Consider the following 15,564-nt stretch of genomic DNA (forward strand, 5'->3'; position numbering starts at 1 on the left):
GGACAATACTTCTCAAATATGGGTCTCCTTGACTCCCCTTTCTAGAAGGGTCTCCTTGCAGCACAGTCTTCAACAGGAATTATCTGGTTGATCTATCTGTGCCCATTTACTCTCCCAATCATGACTTCCATTTCCTCACATTCTCACTAATTTGTTCAAATCTCACTCATGACGATTGTCATCTGATGGCTTCAGCTGGCCTTTCCCCTGACCACTAGTTGGACCGAACCTCCATAAGTTTACAAGTCACCTGGGTTTTCTTTGCTGTGAATTGCTCACTTTGGTCCATTTTTTCTTTTTCTTTTTTTAATTAACCATACGATTTATTTATTTATTTACTTAGTCATACGTGACAGCAGAATGTATGTTGACATATGATACATACATGGAACGTACATAATCAATCATATTGTCTATTCTATTCTGCTGCCCTTCCTATCCCCCCTACTCCTCCCTTCCTCTCCCCTCCTTTCTCTCTATCTAATCTAATGTGACACACTTTTTTTTTCTTTTTCTCGTCACAACATCATATATGTCTTCTGTATAACAATGAGGGTCTCCTTCCATCTTGCGTGCAACTCCCCTTCTCCCTCCCTTTCCCTCCCACCTCTCTTCCCTATTTAGTGGTAGTCTTCTTCTCATGCTCTTCCTCCCTACCCCATTTTGAGTCACCCCCTTATATCAGAGAAGACATTCGGCGTTTGTTTTTTAGGGACTGGCTAACTTCAGTGTGGGTTTGTTGTTGTTGTTTGTTTTGTTTTGTTTAATGCGGAAAATATTTTTTTACCAAGCTCTAAGAGGTGGCAGGGAGGGGGAGCTGCAGGGTCACGTTCTGGGCGACTGCCCTTCCTCTCTCTCCTCCTGGGCCTGGATTCCCAGTTCCTGGTCCAGGCGCTCCTTTGACCCGACAACCTTGGACTGTAGGTAGAAGGAGACGCCCACGGTTTATCCTTCACCTTAAATAGATGTTCCAAATTCTTCTGGACCTCCTGGGGACTCAGTTTGGAGACGCTGAGAATCTGCTGGGCCTCCTGATGGCCGAGGCCAGCAGGGCTGGATGCAGCTGCAGAGGGTGCCCAGCTCGTCCCCGGGTATCAGCTATGGCCCGCTGGCTGCAAACTCCTGCCACGCCACAGGGAGCAAAGGCTCTGCCTACCACCTGCACGCCCATCGCAGTGATCTGTGCCCGGTTCCTGGCCATTGCGGCGGCTCTGCCTGGGGTTGCAGAATCCCGCTTCCTGGCCCTGCTACGCCTGCTCAAGGGCATCGGTCGGGGTGTATGTGTGTGCGTGCGTGCCTGTGTGTGTGTGTGTGTGTGTGTGTGTGCATGTGCGTGTGTGTGTGTGTGTGTGTGTGTGTGTGTGTGTGTGTCCTGCTCTCTATTATTCTACAGCTTGGGCAGAATAGCATCTCTTTCTATTTTCCTCTTTCTTGAAATGGGTTCTCACTTTTTTGCCCAAGTTTGAACTGGATGCTTACGTGGAATGTTTATCAAAAGTCCTTAGGGCAAAGGCCACCTCTGATCTGCATCTCCAGTGCCTGGTGGGTTCCAGAACTGGTGGTTGAGAAATCCCCAAGTCGCCAGCCACTGTCCCCCAGGGACACACCCAGGGATCACACTGAGCCTCAGGAACTGCTGCACACGCGGATCCTCCAGCAGGCTCCCAGGAGGCCCAGGAAGCTCTCAGCAGCGCAGCGACTGGGCCGGGGTTGCCAGGTAAGATGCAGGTGTCCAGTTAAATTTGGATTTCAGGTAAAGCACAGGCTTTTTTTTTTTTTTTTTTTTTTTTTTTTTGGTACAAGTAGGTTTTTGACTTTCATGGGATGCACTTAAACTGAGAAACAAAATCCACTTGTTATCAGAAAATCAAATTTAGCACATCCGTCAATCTCATTTGCTGTAGATGAATGTTTACCATGAACTCATTAAGGCTTTCAACCCGACTTCCAGTTTACAGGAAATACAGGGAGCAAGCTAAAGGCATCATAAGGGAACCATGAGGTGAGCAGTCATGTGGCACATTCCAAAGATCTGCTGATGAGGTGGAGGGAGGGGACAGTTCTAGACGGGAGACTGAGAGGACACAACCAGCAGATGTGGTGTGCGCATTCTTGCTGGGTGCTGGACACGGGGCGCGGCCAGCAGTAGACACCTTTCTGCAGAACTCTCCAGAGCATCCGCGGGACTCTAACCGGCCTGGGGATGAGGGGCGCTGTAGGAAGTTCACTTGGCACACTCACTGCTGATGTACACCAGCAAATTTACAGAACCCTCAGGAATCGCCTCAGGAAGTGAACGATACCTGGGGGCAGAGACACGGTTTTCTTTTTTTTTTTTTTTTCTTTTTTACTTTTTATCTTTTTGTGCTATTGCAGGTTGCTTGATTTGGATCATGAACCTATCTTATTTTTCTAAGTAAAACCCAACGATTTCATTAAAAAAATAAGACCCAGGCCCTTGGCCCCTTCCTGAGGGGCTCCCTTGGTCCCTTCCTCTTGGACTCCCCAGTGACTCTGCAGTCCCCGAACATGGAGGCCCTTCTCCTCCTTATTTCAGGAAGCTCCACCGCAGGCCTGGCCGTGGGCTGGGAGGGAACTAGCCTGCCCACTTCTAGTGGGATAAACATCAGCACAGGAGTCCCAGTGCAGGGCACCAGGGCCTGTCCCAGCCAGAGGGAGGAGGCTCTTTCCTGGGCCCTCCTGGGCCCTCCTTGCCCCTCTCAGCGCCACACACTCTTTTCCCCGTGGCCCGTGTGGAGGTCTGGTCAAACTGGGGAGGAGATGGCGGCCAGCGACTGCTCTCCCCAAACCTCAGAATGATTATGAAAGAGGAGGAACCTCCACATCAGTTAGAGTCACGTCCCTCTGCGGTGCCACTCTTAGGGGAAAGATGGCTGGGTGAGGGGACAGCGGAGGCTGCTCTGGTGGACCTTCTCCAGGGTCTCACCTCAGCCTTGGGTACCTCACCTGTCAAATGGGGACTCTAAGGCACCCAGTGTCATCCGGCCGATGTGACAGTAAGTGAAATGCCATATGTAGGAGGGAAGCCAGGCCTGGGATCTGAGTGCGCCATCGCTGTCAACGGCCCGCCTCTGTGGCCAAGCGGTGTGCCTCACAGGCCTGTCAAGGAAGGACACAGCTAAGAGAGAGCTGCCAAAGGAGAAGAGAAAAAGAGAAATGTGTCGATGAGGATGTGCAGAAATTAGACTCCTGTTGGTTGCTGGCAGGAAGGTAACATGGTGTGGCTGCTGTGGAAACAGCTAGCCGTGGAGTCACCATGTCACCCAGCAATTCCACTCCAAGGTACAGAGCAAAAATGAATGCTCAAACAGAAACTTGAACGTGAATACTGGTAGCAGCACTATTCACAATAGCCAACAACCCAACAGCCATCCACATAAAAATATAGTACATGCCCACAATGGAGTACTATGCAGCCGTGAAAAGAAAAGCAGCGTGAGTACAAGGCTGTGGAAACCTGGGCTAAGCAGAAGAAGCAGCCATAGAGCACCTGCTACACCATCCCATTTGCATGAACTATCCAGAATGGGTAATCCAAAGTGCTCTCAGTGGGGACCAGATTTCCTGTAGGGTGATGAAAGGGTCTTGGAAGTAGGTGCAGTTGACGTTCCATCAGACGGTGAGGGCACTAGATGAGACGGAAGTGGATTCTTTTAGTGGTTAAAATAGCACTTTTGTGATTGATATGTGAACTGTAGTTCATGAAAGCCTTTATTCCAGGTTGAAGCCCTCAGAGGCACAGCCGCACCTTCACAGGAAGCAAGGAGTAAAATCGCGAAGGGAAACTGCAGTTTCAGCTCAGCGTTTGTGCGGGAGGCCAGGTGGCATCCTGGTTGTGTGGGAACAGGGGTCCCCTCCTCCCTGGGGGACAGGGTGCTCAGTGAGTCCCAGTGCCCGCCCCACCCTTGCTTCATGCTTGGAATATTCACCTTTGAGTGTCGGACTTCCTTCCAGGCCCTGGGTCCAAGTCCCGGCGGCCACTGCTCTCAACTTTCTGCTCTGGGTACATTTTATGCTTTCATTTCTCTGCCACATTTGTCCTGTCTTTTCAATGTCCGATTAATGCAATTTTTCCATTTATTCATCTATTGCAAGGCTGGGGATTGAACCCAAGGGTGGCCTGCCCCTGAGCGACAGCCAGCTCTAATGTCATATTTTGGATCATCAATTCTCTCTCCGACCTGTGAACGGATGCCTTTTGCCATTTAGGGTACCCCCTCCTAAATGGAGGTGTCCGATTTTGCTTTCTCGGAGGCCATTTTACTTGTGGATTCAACCTTGGAGAGCTCAGTGACACCCTGAGAGGGGACACGTTTCTGATGAAGTGGGAGCACAGTGTCCTGCTCCCTGTGCCACCACATCCCGGGGGCAGAGTCCTGGTGGGGTTCAGGCAGCCCTAGGGAGCCTGGGGGAGCCCTCGGGTGGTCCTGCCAGCCCAGGGCCAGCCACATCTGGGAGCTTCTGGTGTTCCTGTCCTCACCTGGAGGTGGGGACCTCCCAGAGCAGCCACCCCTCTTCCTCTCCCTCTCCCACCTGCACACCCTGCAGCTCCACTGTGCAGGGCCAGCTGGGCCAGCGGAGCCTCTCCTCCCGTGGGGAGTCTCTAGGGGCGCCAGCCCTGGGACCCCGTGGCCTTCGTCCTGCACTAGACTTACCTGGCCTCTGCCTGTTTCCACGCATCGAAAATGGAAATGGCACTGTCACTCAGCCTCTCGGGGTTTGGGGAGGGGGAAGGGAGAAGCAAGGCCAAAGGGCCTGGGGCCTGGAGCTCAGCCAGGGCCTCCTTTGTGGTGTCCAGGGTCTGCATGTCCCGGTCACCTGGGCCTCGTGTGCTACGCGGTCAGATCGCAGGCCTGCGAGCCCCTGCTGTTCAGGCAGAAGGGACCAACAGACAGCAGAAAGGACGACAGAGCCCACCCCCTCCAGCACCCGCCTCGCTGGCAGCACCGAGGAAATCAGTGAGCCAAATGTCCTGCGGCCCAGGGTGCCAGAGGCCGGTGGGCAGGCGAGGGCCCGGGTGCTGGAGGGGCATCTCCCCCAGGATCCTGAGTCTCGCCACCTGCAGGGCTTCATTGATTGGCGGGTTGTCCTGTGGCCTCTGTCGGCACCCCTGCTGCCCTCGCCACCTCCGTCCCTGCACTTCAGAGTGTCACTGGAGACCCCTGGGGTGCTGCCCGAGTCTCCCAACTCCCCGCTTCACTTCGCCCTTAAAGACACGGTGAAGAACACAAGCGGGTCATGGACGAAGAATGGGGGGCACCTAGGCTTCGGGAAAGGGAGGGGGGCGCGGAAAGCACATCTGCTGGAGGCCACAGCAAGTGCTGCTGTTCCTGGGGATGTCCTCATCATCCAAGGGACCTGGCGCCAGACTGGGAGCTGGGAGCCAGGGGCATGGTCCTGGGGGAAAGGGCTAAATCCACAGAGACCGAAAGAGAGCACTAGTAATGTCCCCAGTTCCTGGTGGGGTGACCAGGGGGATCCCCAGGAAGTCTCGGGAAGCGACACTGGTCTGCTGCATTGGCAAAACAAGGTGGCCTGGCCCCAGCTTGGCCATCAGCACCGCATTTACTTACAATGGAATCGAGTGGGTCTCAGAACCCCTGCTGGAGCCTGCTGTGGTCTGTGTGTGTGAGTGCCCTGTGTGTGATTTCCTTTTTTTAAAAAATAAAATGGCCTGAGTGACATGGAAATATCATCTTCTCTTTAACATCAAAGAGGTGACGGAGTGAAGTCTCCGAGCAGCATTCCTCATGGCCACGCAGTCTGGCTCTGTCCTGCCAGCCCCTGCCCAGCTCATTCTTGTCCCTTGTGTGAGACTGAACCCACCTGCTCCTCCTCTGAGCACCCAGAGGCATCCCACTGTGTGGACCCACGCTGATGGCGGCAGGGACCTCCTCTCCTCAGAGGACCCTGGGGTCGTTCCAGTTTCTTCTGCTCTTACACAGAGACACAAGGGGAGCATCCTCTTGAGCATGCACACCTGTCCCTGGGCACACCTGTCCCTGTGCACACCTGTCCCTGGGCACACCTGTCCCTGGGCACACCTGTCCCTGGGCACACCTGTCCCTGGGCACACCTGTCCCTGGGCACACCTGTCCCTGGGCACACCTGTCCCTGGGCACACCTGTCCCTGGGCACACCTGTCCCTGGGCACACCTGTCCCTGAACGTGGTCTGTCCTCACAAGGATGAAGATCCAGGAACTGCCAACTCTGTAGTCATGGGTCCGCACACATTTTCAAATCTCGTTAAAAACGTGCAGGAAGGGGCTGGGGCTGTGTCCAGTGGCAGAGGGCTCGCCCAGCACATGAGGCTCTGGGTTCCACCCTCAGCACCACACAAAAATAAATAAATAAAATAAATGTTTAAAAAAGAATGCTTAAAAAAAAAAAACCAGGAAGAGTTGAAGTCTTCATACCAGGACACATGTACCCTGGCTCTCAGTGTGTGTGTGTGTGTGTGTGTGTGGTGTGTGTGTGAGAGAGAGAGAGAGAGAGATTTCCTCTTGGGAGGAAAGTGGGAGACCTGAACAGAAGACGAGGTCTACGTGTTCCTGAAGAACTGCTGAGAAGAGGCAGCATCTCACCAGCCCAAGAAACCCTGTCTGACTGGGTGGAGATGGGTGAGGGCCCAGCCCAAGTGGGGTGATTACAGGGGAACAACCCTGGGGTCCCCAGCCCACGAATCGGGCCCTAGAGGGCCCAGGGGAGCAGTCTCCATTTCCTGGCTCCGCCGGGCCGCAGGCGGACAGAGGCTGTGGCTCCGGGACAGTGAGGCACTTTCCATTCCTCCACTTCAAGTCTGCAGGGAGCCCAGGCTTTCTAAGCAGGTGACAATGGCAGTGAAGACAAGAGTGGCCAAGGCACGCTGGGGCAGCTCCCCTCAGTTACAGAGTGAACTGCTGGCTGGAGGGTCAGGGCCTCAGCCTTTCCAGAGCATGTCCCTGGGCGGGCGGAGCCCGGCCATGTCAGGTGCACACAGACACAGAAATGTAGGGCCAGTTGCTGTCACCATAGTCACTGGAGTGCTACAGAACACCAGTAGTCATTGCACCCTTGGACCTGCTGACCGCCCTCTCTCCATTGACCCCAGCCTCTCACACCCACCAATCAGCTCTATTTTGATAAGACCAACTCCCCCCCCACAGGGGGATTAAACCAGGGGTGCTCTACCACTGAGCTACATCACCAGCCCTTTTTATGTTTATTTTAAGACAGGATCTCACTGAGTTGCCAAGGCTGGCCTCAACTTGGCAGTCCTCCCGCCTCAGCCTCCTGGCTCCCTGGGATCACGGGTGTGTGCTACTGCACTGGCTGTGACATCGACTTTTTACACTTCCACCTGTGAGGACGTTTGTTTTTTTCCTTTCTTCTGTGCCTGACTTATTCACTTAACATAATGTCCTTATTATAGTTTGGGTGGGAGGTGTCCCCCAAAACTCAGTGCAAGAAGGTTTAGAGGAGAAATGATTGGGTTATGAGAGCCTTAACACAATCAGTGAATTAATCTCCAACATTAATTAATCAGTGGATTAATCCCCTGATGAGGATTAACTGAGCGGTTGCTGAAGGCCGGTAGAGTGCGGCTGGAGGAGGGGGGCCTTGGGGGCGTGGCTGTGGTATATATTTTATTTTAATTTTTATTTTGGGGTATATATTTTATATCTGGAGAGTGGCCTCTCTCTGCTGTCTGGTCATCATGTGAACCACTTCCCTCTACCACACTCTTCCTCCATGATGTCCTGCCTCGCATCAAGCCCGGAAAAATGGAGCCAGCTGTCTCTGGACTGAGACCTCTGTGAACCCCAAATGAACTTTTCCTCCCCTAAAATGGTTTTTCTCAGGTCTTTTAGTCACAGCAGTGAAAAAGCTGTCTCATCCACTTTTTCTTTTTTTTTTTTGGTACCAGGGATTGAACCCAGGGCTACTGAAGCACTGAGCCACATCCTCAGCCCTTTTTACTTTTTATCTTGAGACAGGGTCTTGCTAAATTGCTTAGGCCTCACTAAATTGCTGAGGCTGGCCTCGCACTTGAGATCCTCTGCCTCCTGCCTGCATCCCCCAAGGCACTGGGATTACAGCTGTGTGCCACCACGACACCAGGCTTCATCCACATCTTTGCAAATGACAGGATTTCATTCTTTTTTTTTTTTTTGTTTGAATAATTTTTTTGTGTGTGTACAAATGCCCAGTTTTCCTTGTCCATGCCTCCACTGAGGGATACCTCGATGACAGCACCTCGGCTGTGTAAGCAGAGCTGCAGGAACCAACACAGGCGCGGTGTCTCTTTCACACACCACACCTTTGCTTTGCATGTGCAGCCCGTGCTAAGGCTGCTGGGTCCCAGGGCAGCTCTGCTCCTCCTTTTTTGAGGAACCACTACTGCTTCCCATAATGGCTGGAAGAATTCTCACCCTCACCAATAGTGCATGAGCACTCCCCGTTCTCCACTATGCGACTTCAACCTGGAGAATTCTGCCTGCTCAGCAGTGCAGCTTCTAGCAAGTTACCTACCTCTCTGATCTGCCCTCCTCACCCAGAATAAAAATAATAACCATATCTTCACTGTATTAGAATTGTGCATATTTATCATTTAAGGAGGACACTTTTGAAACTAACAGAAGGATACTATTCACAGCCATGCGTCTGGACCAGGCATGCCCAAGTACACTCAGGGCAGACAGGAAGCACAGTCCCTGCCCGTGTGTTCATGGTGTGCACTGGACATATGGAGGCCTCTTCTCCCTCAGAACAGCAGCACTTGATAGAAGAAGAGGTGGAGCCCTGCCCAGTGACCTCACCTGCCTGTGGCTCACCTGGCACACAGGTGGAGAAACCAAATGTTTTATCCAGGAATTTTTGACCCCAAAACCCAAGAGTAGAACTATTATACTGTACAGAGAATAGGTTGAAATGTCTGCCCTTCAGGGCTGCTGTAACTGCCAAAATGTGTTGAAGCTGCCTTGCCTGCAGGGGGCGCCCCACGAAATGGGGATTATTATCCTTATTGTAATTTGTGAGAACTAAAGCCCACATAATTCCTGTGTTAAGCAACACTGGGATGAGGCAGAAGTCACTCGGCTGCTTGCTTCAAGCTATGTGCTCTGGAATATAAGATTATGTGCTGGCTCTCACCTCCAAGTCCCACCCCTGGGCCCACCTTACAGAGGTCAGAGGTCAGCTCAGAAACAACCCAATCCCAACCCATTTCCCAGAGAGGCCCACTCCCAAACCACCCTGCCAGGGCCCTGCAGCCCTGTGGATGCCATTCCCTGGCTTCTCCAGCTGGAGTCTGGGTGACAAGGTGCTGTCTTTGCTGCAGGAGGGACAATAAGCCCAGTTTGGCCTGACTAACAGGTTTTCCTGGTGGAATTAAGCCAATGGAAGTGAGGCCTATTCTCGAAGGCATTCAAAAATGCTTTTTGTTTTTATTCTGCAAAATGGAAAAAGCCAAACGTGGTAGGCCCCGTAACGTCCACCAAAAGACGTCTGCGTCGGGTCTCTGCGATTTGTGGCTAGATTAACCACACATGACAATAGGGAATTTGCAGGTGCCATGGAGGAGCTGGAGATGGGAGATGATTCTGGATTTTCCTGTACCCAGTGTCATCACAGGGATCTGAAAGTACAGTTAGACGCCAGCCCCTGCAGCCAGGTGACCTGGTCCAGCACTAGTCCCTGGTCCCCCCTTACTCCCAAGCCAGGCCAGCAGGCCACATTCCTGATGTCACTCTCAGCTTTGGTCTTTCCTTTCACCACTAGCTGCCTGGTGGAGTTATCTTGGTCACACACGGGAGGGGACTCACACAGAGCTCAGAGCCGCTCAGTGATGGCGGGGCTCACCCACCTCAGCACAGTCAACAGTGCCCGGTCTGGGGGGTCCTCACCACGTGTCTTCTCAGAACCAAAGGATCAGTGTCGGTTACTGGGGTACAGCTGTACTCTTGCTCTATGGCACATATCTAACTAAGTCTTTGTGTGTGTGTGTGGGAGGGTGTTGCTGGGATCCAACCCAAGGCCTCTCACAGCCCCTGAGCTACACCCCCAGCCCAAGGTTTCACTTCTCAATGCACACAGCTGGCTGGATGTCCTGCAAAAATGACCCCATTGGACGCTCTGCATCCGTGTCTAGGTACCCTCTCCTGGAGGTCGGGAGCGCGTCTGGCAGGGGCACACAGCAAGGAGCAGAAGGCCACAGTCACAGGACTCCCCACCCCCACTTCCTCTTTGCTCCATGGATTGCACAAAACATTTTGGACACGGAGAAAGACAGGAGCAACAGGGTAGCTCACCGGGTGGTGAGAAAGGGGAGAGCAGAGGAGATTCAAGGAGTTTGAAAACAAAATTCCAAAAACCTCGCAGAAGAGGAGACTACAAAGCAGGTCCTGGAGCAAGGTAGACTGCCCTGCCCCCATGTGGAATCTGTTGTCTAGAGATTTCTAAACCTGGAACCTGGGAGTGGCTTCAGGACACTGGGAAAGCCTTGGAGCCTGGGCTTCTTTCTCAGGCCAGCCCAGTGGGCAGTCCTGCGACGCGGAGGTCCTGAGAGGGCTGAAGCCTGTGGACCCCACCTTCCTCTCCCTGGCTCCGTGGTTCCTTTAAGGTTTGGGTGCTGATGCACCCTGGCATCCAGCTGCTTTCTAGAAAGGGGATCCTTAACCACCGGTGCCTGCTGCAGGGTGGATGCACATATCTGCTCCAGCAACTACTCCATCCTACCAGTGACATGGTCAGGGTCACCAAGCTTGGGGGCACACGCCCCAGGGCTGGCCCCCAGGCTGGGCACAGCTGCCTTTGAGTGCTGGCACCCGGACTGGGCTCTCAGTCCCTGATCATGATCTCTATGACAGCTGGGACTGGTCATGGAGGGGGGTAACTGGGCCTTGCTTCAATACTGTCTATCACTTTTAGAAAGAAAAAAAAAAGATACTTATTCTTAGCATTATTCTGAAAACAAGATCTCTCTGGAGCTGAGGAGGTGGTTCAGTGGTAGAAGAATGTTTGCCTAGCATGCACGAGGTCTTGGGTTCAATCCCTAGCACCATAAAACAACAACAAAAATATTTTTTTGAAGACAACTAAATAATACAGTCTTTGTTCAAAGATAACTGAAGACATTGAATAGACAAGGGAGTGAACACCCAAGTATTCATGCAGATTTGGTATATGGTATCAGAGAAAAGAAGAAATGGCCATCAAATAAATCACATAAAGTTCCTTTTGGAAAAAAGAAATAAAGTCAAGGTTTATTTTAAATATTTTTTAGTTGTAGATGGACACACTCTCTTTATTTATTTATTTTTACGTAGTGATGAGGATCGAACACAGTGCCTCACACATTTGAGACAAACACTCTACCACTGAGCTACAACCCCATCCCATAAAGACAATGCTTACAACAGGAAAAAGAAAAAAAATGGATTTTTGCCTGAAGCACACCCCAGTTCTCCAGGTGGGTGGCAACACCAACCCAGGGACAGCCCAAATTTTGCCAGAGCCTCAGGAAAAAAAAAAAAAAAAAAAACTCTTCCCTTTTCCCACTGAGAATTAACCCATCTGCCCTAATTGGCTGCCTCCCAAAACTGAGGACGTCATTCTCAAGGTCGGTGTGGCAGAACTCCCGGGGAAGTTGCTAAACCTGGGTGGCTGGGCTCCACCCCAGGGTTTCTGGTTCAGCCTTGGGTGGGGCCCAGGAATTTGATGACATTGATGCTGCAGGTGCAGGGACCACGTTTTGAGAACGACTTTTCCAGAATTTAGGATCTGCAGAGCCCAGCACGTGCCTGGTGTAAGCATGGTCACTGAATCACCATGTGCGTGCGACCCTTCCACTGACTATTCCCAAGTGCCCACTGGGTGCCAGCAACTTTGCCCAGCGCTGGGGGCCCCGTTCCTGTGAATTTGAAGCCAGATGTCTGTTAGTCGGGGGGAGCTGTCACTGAAGGTTGCACACCAGCCCCACGTACAGAGTAGGACCTTGCCCCCAGCAGGGGCAACAGGGGTGCAGTGGGGAGCGTGCTGGGGAAATAGGCAGACAGAGAGCTGTGGAAGCCAGCTTGGGTGGGGACTTGCACCCCAGCAGGTTCGTGTGACTTATCTGTGTGCACAAGTTATCCGTCTATTACCCCAACGCCAGCTGCCAGCGCAGTCCAGATCCCACAGCCTGGAGGGATCGCAAGCCCCGAGCTGCTTAGCTGGCCCGGCCAGGCTCGGGGTCTCTAGGGAGGCTGTAGTCATCAGGCTGACTGGGGTGGGGAGTGGAGGGTGCTGCAGCCCCCTGAAGTCTCGTCCCAGGCTGCAGATCTGCTTTTGAGACAGCTCCCCTGCATGACTGAGTCCTCAGGTGAACCTGGCTGTTGCCCCACATTCTCTCCACGGTACCATCACAGGGTCCTCACACAGGGAGCGGGCTTCTCCCAGAGGGAGTGATTCAAGAAGGAGCAAGAAGCTTCCCTGTCCTCTACAACCTGTAGAAGTCAGATTCCATTTTTATTTTTATGTATTTATTCTTATTTATTTATTCACTTTTGTGCAGTGCTAGGGCTCTGTGCATGCCAGGCAAGAGTTTCACCACTGATCCATCCCTAGATGGAGCTTTTCTGCCACATCCTGCTGACTACCCAAGGAAGCCCCACTCCTTGTGGGAGGGGACCGTGTAAGGAGGAAGAAGTCACGGGGCCTTCTGGAGGGCTGAAACCCCCAGTCAATCCTCTGGCTCCCAAGGATCCATGGGACTCACCCCCAAACTGGCCACCACAGCTGGATGTTGGTGTGTCCTGTCTGAATTCTGACTCTGATGGTGACTACAGAGTGATCGTCCAGTTCCTCTCTCTTGGCTGGCTTGCTCTTCCTCCCTGTGTATCCATCCAGGACGGTGGGCTTTGGTCTGTTTCTCTCATTTTTCCTTTGGAAATTCCAGTTGTCTCAGATCTGGAAGTGGGAGCTCAGTGAAGCTGGCTTTGGTGACTTTTGACATGTTCTCACCTGTCTTGGAGCATCTCCCTGCTGTCTGGCACGAAGAGAAGTTTCAGTTCACTTTGCCTGCTTCCTGCCCAGCCCTAGAACCCTCCAGCCGTCCATGGAGTCCCGGTTCCTTTTAGTGAAGGACGATAGGTGGAAACCATGATCTGAGCCAGGTGCGGTGGCACACACCTGTGGTCCCAGCTACTCAGGAGGCTGAGACTGTGTCTCAAAACAAAATAAAAAGAGGTAGGCGATGTGGCTCTATGACAGAATGCTCGCCTAGCAAGCAGGAGGCCCTGGGTTCTACTCCCAGCACCACAAACAAAAAACCTAACCATTTATATGTACACACACAGACTTTTTTTTTTTTTTTTAATTTACAGCAAAGAATATTTTTAATGCATGCAGGGATACATGTTGTTAGATTTAGTTGGTAGGGTATCATGAATCACAGAACAGATTTGTGGGCCCGACAAAAATCTTCACCTGGACCTCAGAGGTTGAGAAAAAGTCCACTACCAATGTCAGATGTAAGTTACTGTGAGAGACAAAAGATTTCCCCGGGCCCCAAAGAGCCTCAGGACAGTGTGGTCCCAAGAGAAAGCATCTAAACCCACCCCTCTTTTACACCCCCCGCCCCCCGGCCCACCCCCGCCATGTCTTCATCTAGTGAGAACTGTCTCCCAGTCCAGGGAGCTCCCTGGGAAAGGATTCCTGCTGTTCCCTGTCCCTAGGCCTGAAGTGCCTTTGAGGAAACAGAGACAAAGGCAGATTTGCACAGGGATGCTCCTGTCCACGGGAGTCCAGAGAGTCCCTGTTTGAATCTGCCCTGTTCATGGAGTCAAGGAGGCCCCCAGGACCTGTCTCTATGAGTGGACACCAGGTGACCCAGCAGTTGGACCCTCAGGGAAAGTGGGTGAAGGTTGCGTGTGGCTGGGGCCTGCTCTGTGGGGACTCAGGCGCCAGCTGCCCCGGCCTCATGGTGTCCGCCCCAGCCCACCTGCCTCCCTGCCACCAGACTCTGCCAGGACTCCTGAGGCAGAGTTCTTGCTCTGAGTTAATCAGTGGGCGTCATCTCTCAGGGAACTGGGGATTTCCAGCAAGGGATGTCCCGACTCCTCAGGGGCGTGCGGTCCAAGCGCTGGGAAGATGTCCGGATGCAAGCAGGTTCACCTTCCTATCTCTGGCATCTCTGGGCTGAGTACCAGGCTGTTCTGTCCATCTGGGTGTGGGAGCAGCTGTGGTGCACGGGATTTAGGGGGAGGGGGGCCTTTATTTGAGCAGCAGTTTTGTCCTGGAGCTGAGACTGGGTGACACCATTTTGTATCCTTTATTTCATTTCTCAAAAAAGCGAAAAGTGAGGCCAATGGGTTTGTTCTAAGTCCAACAGGAGAGCTGAGCTCTGCATTCGGAGGAGAGCCGCCCTGGAGCACTGTCCCTCCACTTTTTCTTTATTAACCCTCCAGGAGAACTCGAAGCCTCTTGTAACACCCCACACATGGGTGTCTGAACCCAGGGTCTGGGGTCTGGAGGAGCCTGGTGGGTCCCAGCCCACCTTTGCCTGGCTTCACACAGAGCAGCATCTCCCTGATCTAGTTTCCTGTCTGTAGGCTGTGAATAAGCCAACAGGCAAGGCTGCTGGGAAGATCCGATGAGATCGCAGGTTGGAAAGCACACACTTCACGACCCCCTAGGAACACAAGGTCCATCAGAACTGGACGAAGGGCCGTGACCTCACACACAGTTTGCAGCTGCAATGCTGCTGCTGAAAATTGCCGAGTGACCTGGGGCTAGGCCCCTCTTCTCTCCAGCTCAGATTCCTCTTCTGTAAGTGCAGGAGTCTTGGGCAAGATCTTCCCTAAATGCCTGAAATTCTGCACACCGGAGACATGCCCCAGGGGAACAGGCCCAGCTCACGGGACCTCTGCATCAGCAGGAAGGAGGAACTCGGTGGGGGGCCACGACTTCTGTCCTCACTGGCCCCATTCCTGATCCCCATTCTGGGGTGCCCTGGGGACTGCCACCCTCCCCCACTGTCCTGTCCTTGCCTGGAGCTGAGCCGTAGGCCCACAGCTGAACTGAGGCACCCCGAGCCGTGGCTTCTGCCTTCTCCCTTCCCTGAGCCTCATTTTTCTCCCCAGGTTGAGGCTGGGGTGGAGCCAGGGCTAGAACATTCACTTAGTGTGTGAGGCCTGGGCTTGATCCCCAGCACCCCCAAAATAAATAAAATAAAGTCAAATTTAATAACACCCCAATCCATCTGAGGGCTAAATGTCTGAACCACACGAAAACAACTTGTTTTCTTGTCTTAAGGTGACATTGAAGAGAGATGTTCTTATTTCCTCCTTAGAAAAACACCCCTAAACCATCTAGAGCAGAGTTTGCAAACCTCTGTGCTTTGCCCATGTCATTTCTCCTGGGCCTTTACCCTGGGCAATGAGCACTCCTGTCACTACGACTCACACCAGGAACCTGGGGCTGGAAACTGTGGGACCAGGGCTTGAACTTGGGCCTTCAGGCTCCGACCCTGGGGGGAGGGTGGACTTGGGTGCAAATCCTGCCTTCTGACCGCATGTGGCCCT

General features: G+C 52.8%; 1 pseudogene; it reads right to left on the bottom strand.

Moving 5' to 3' along the window:
* Window positions 1-825: 825 nt before the first annotated feature.
* On the bottom strand, window positions 826-1,201 carry LOC113195294 (mitochondrial import inner membrane translocase subunit TIM16 pseudogene; annotated as a pseudogene).
* Window positions 1,202-15,564: the final 14,363 nt, after the last annotated feature.

This window comes from Urocitellus parryii, chromosome 6 (genome assembly GCF_045843805.1).
Source record: "Urocitellus parryii isolate mUroPar1 chromosome 6, mUroPar1.hap1, whole genome shotgun sequence".
NCBI lineage: Eukaryota > Metazoa > Chordata > Mammalia > Rodentia > Sciuridae > Urocitellus > Urocitellus parryii.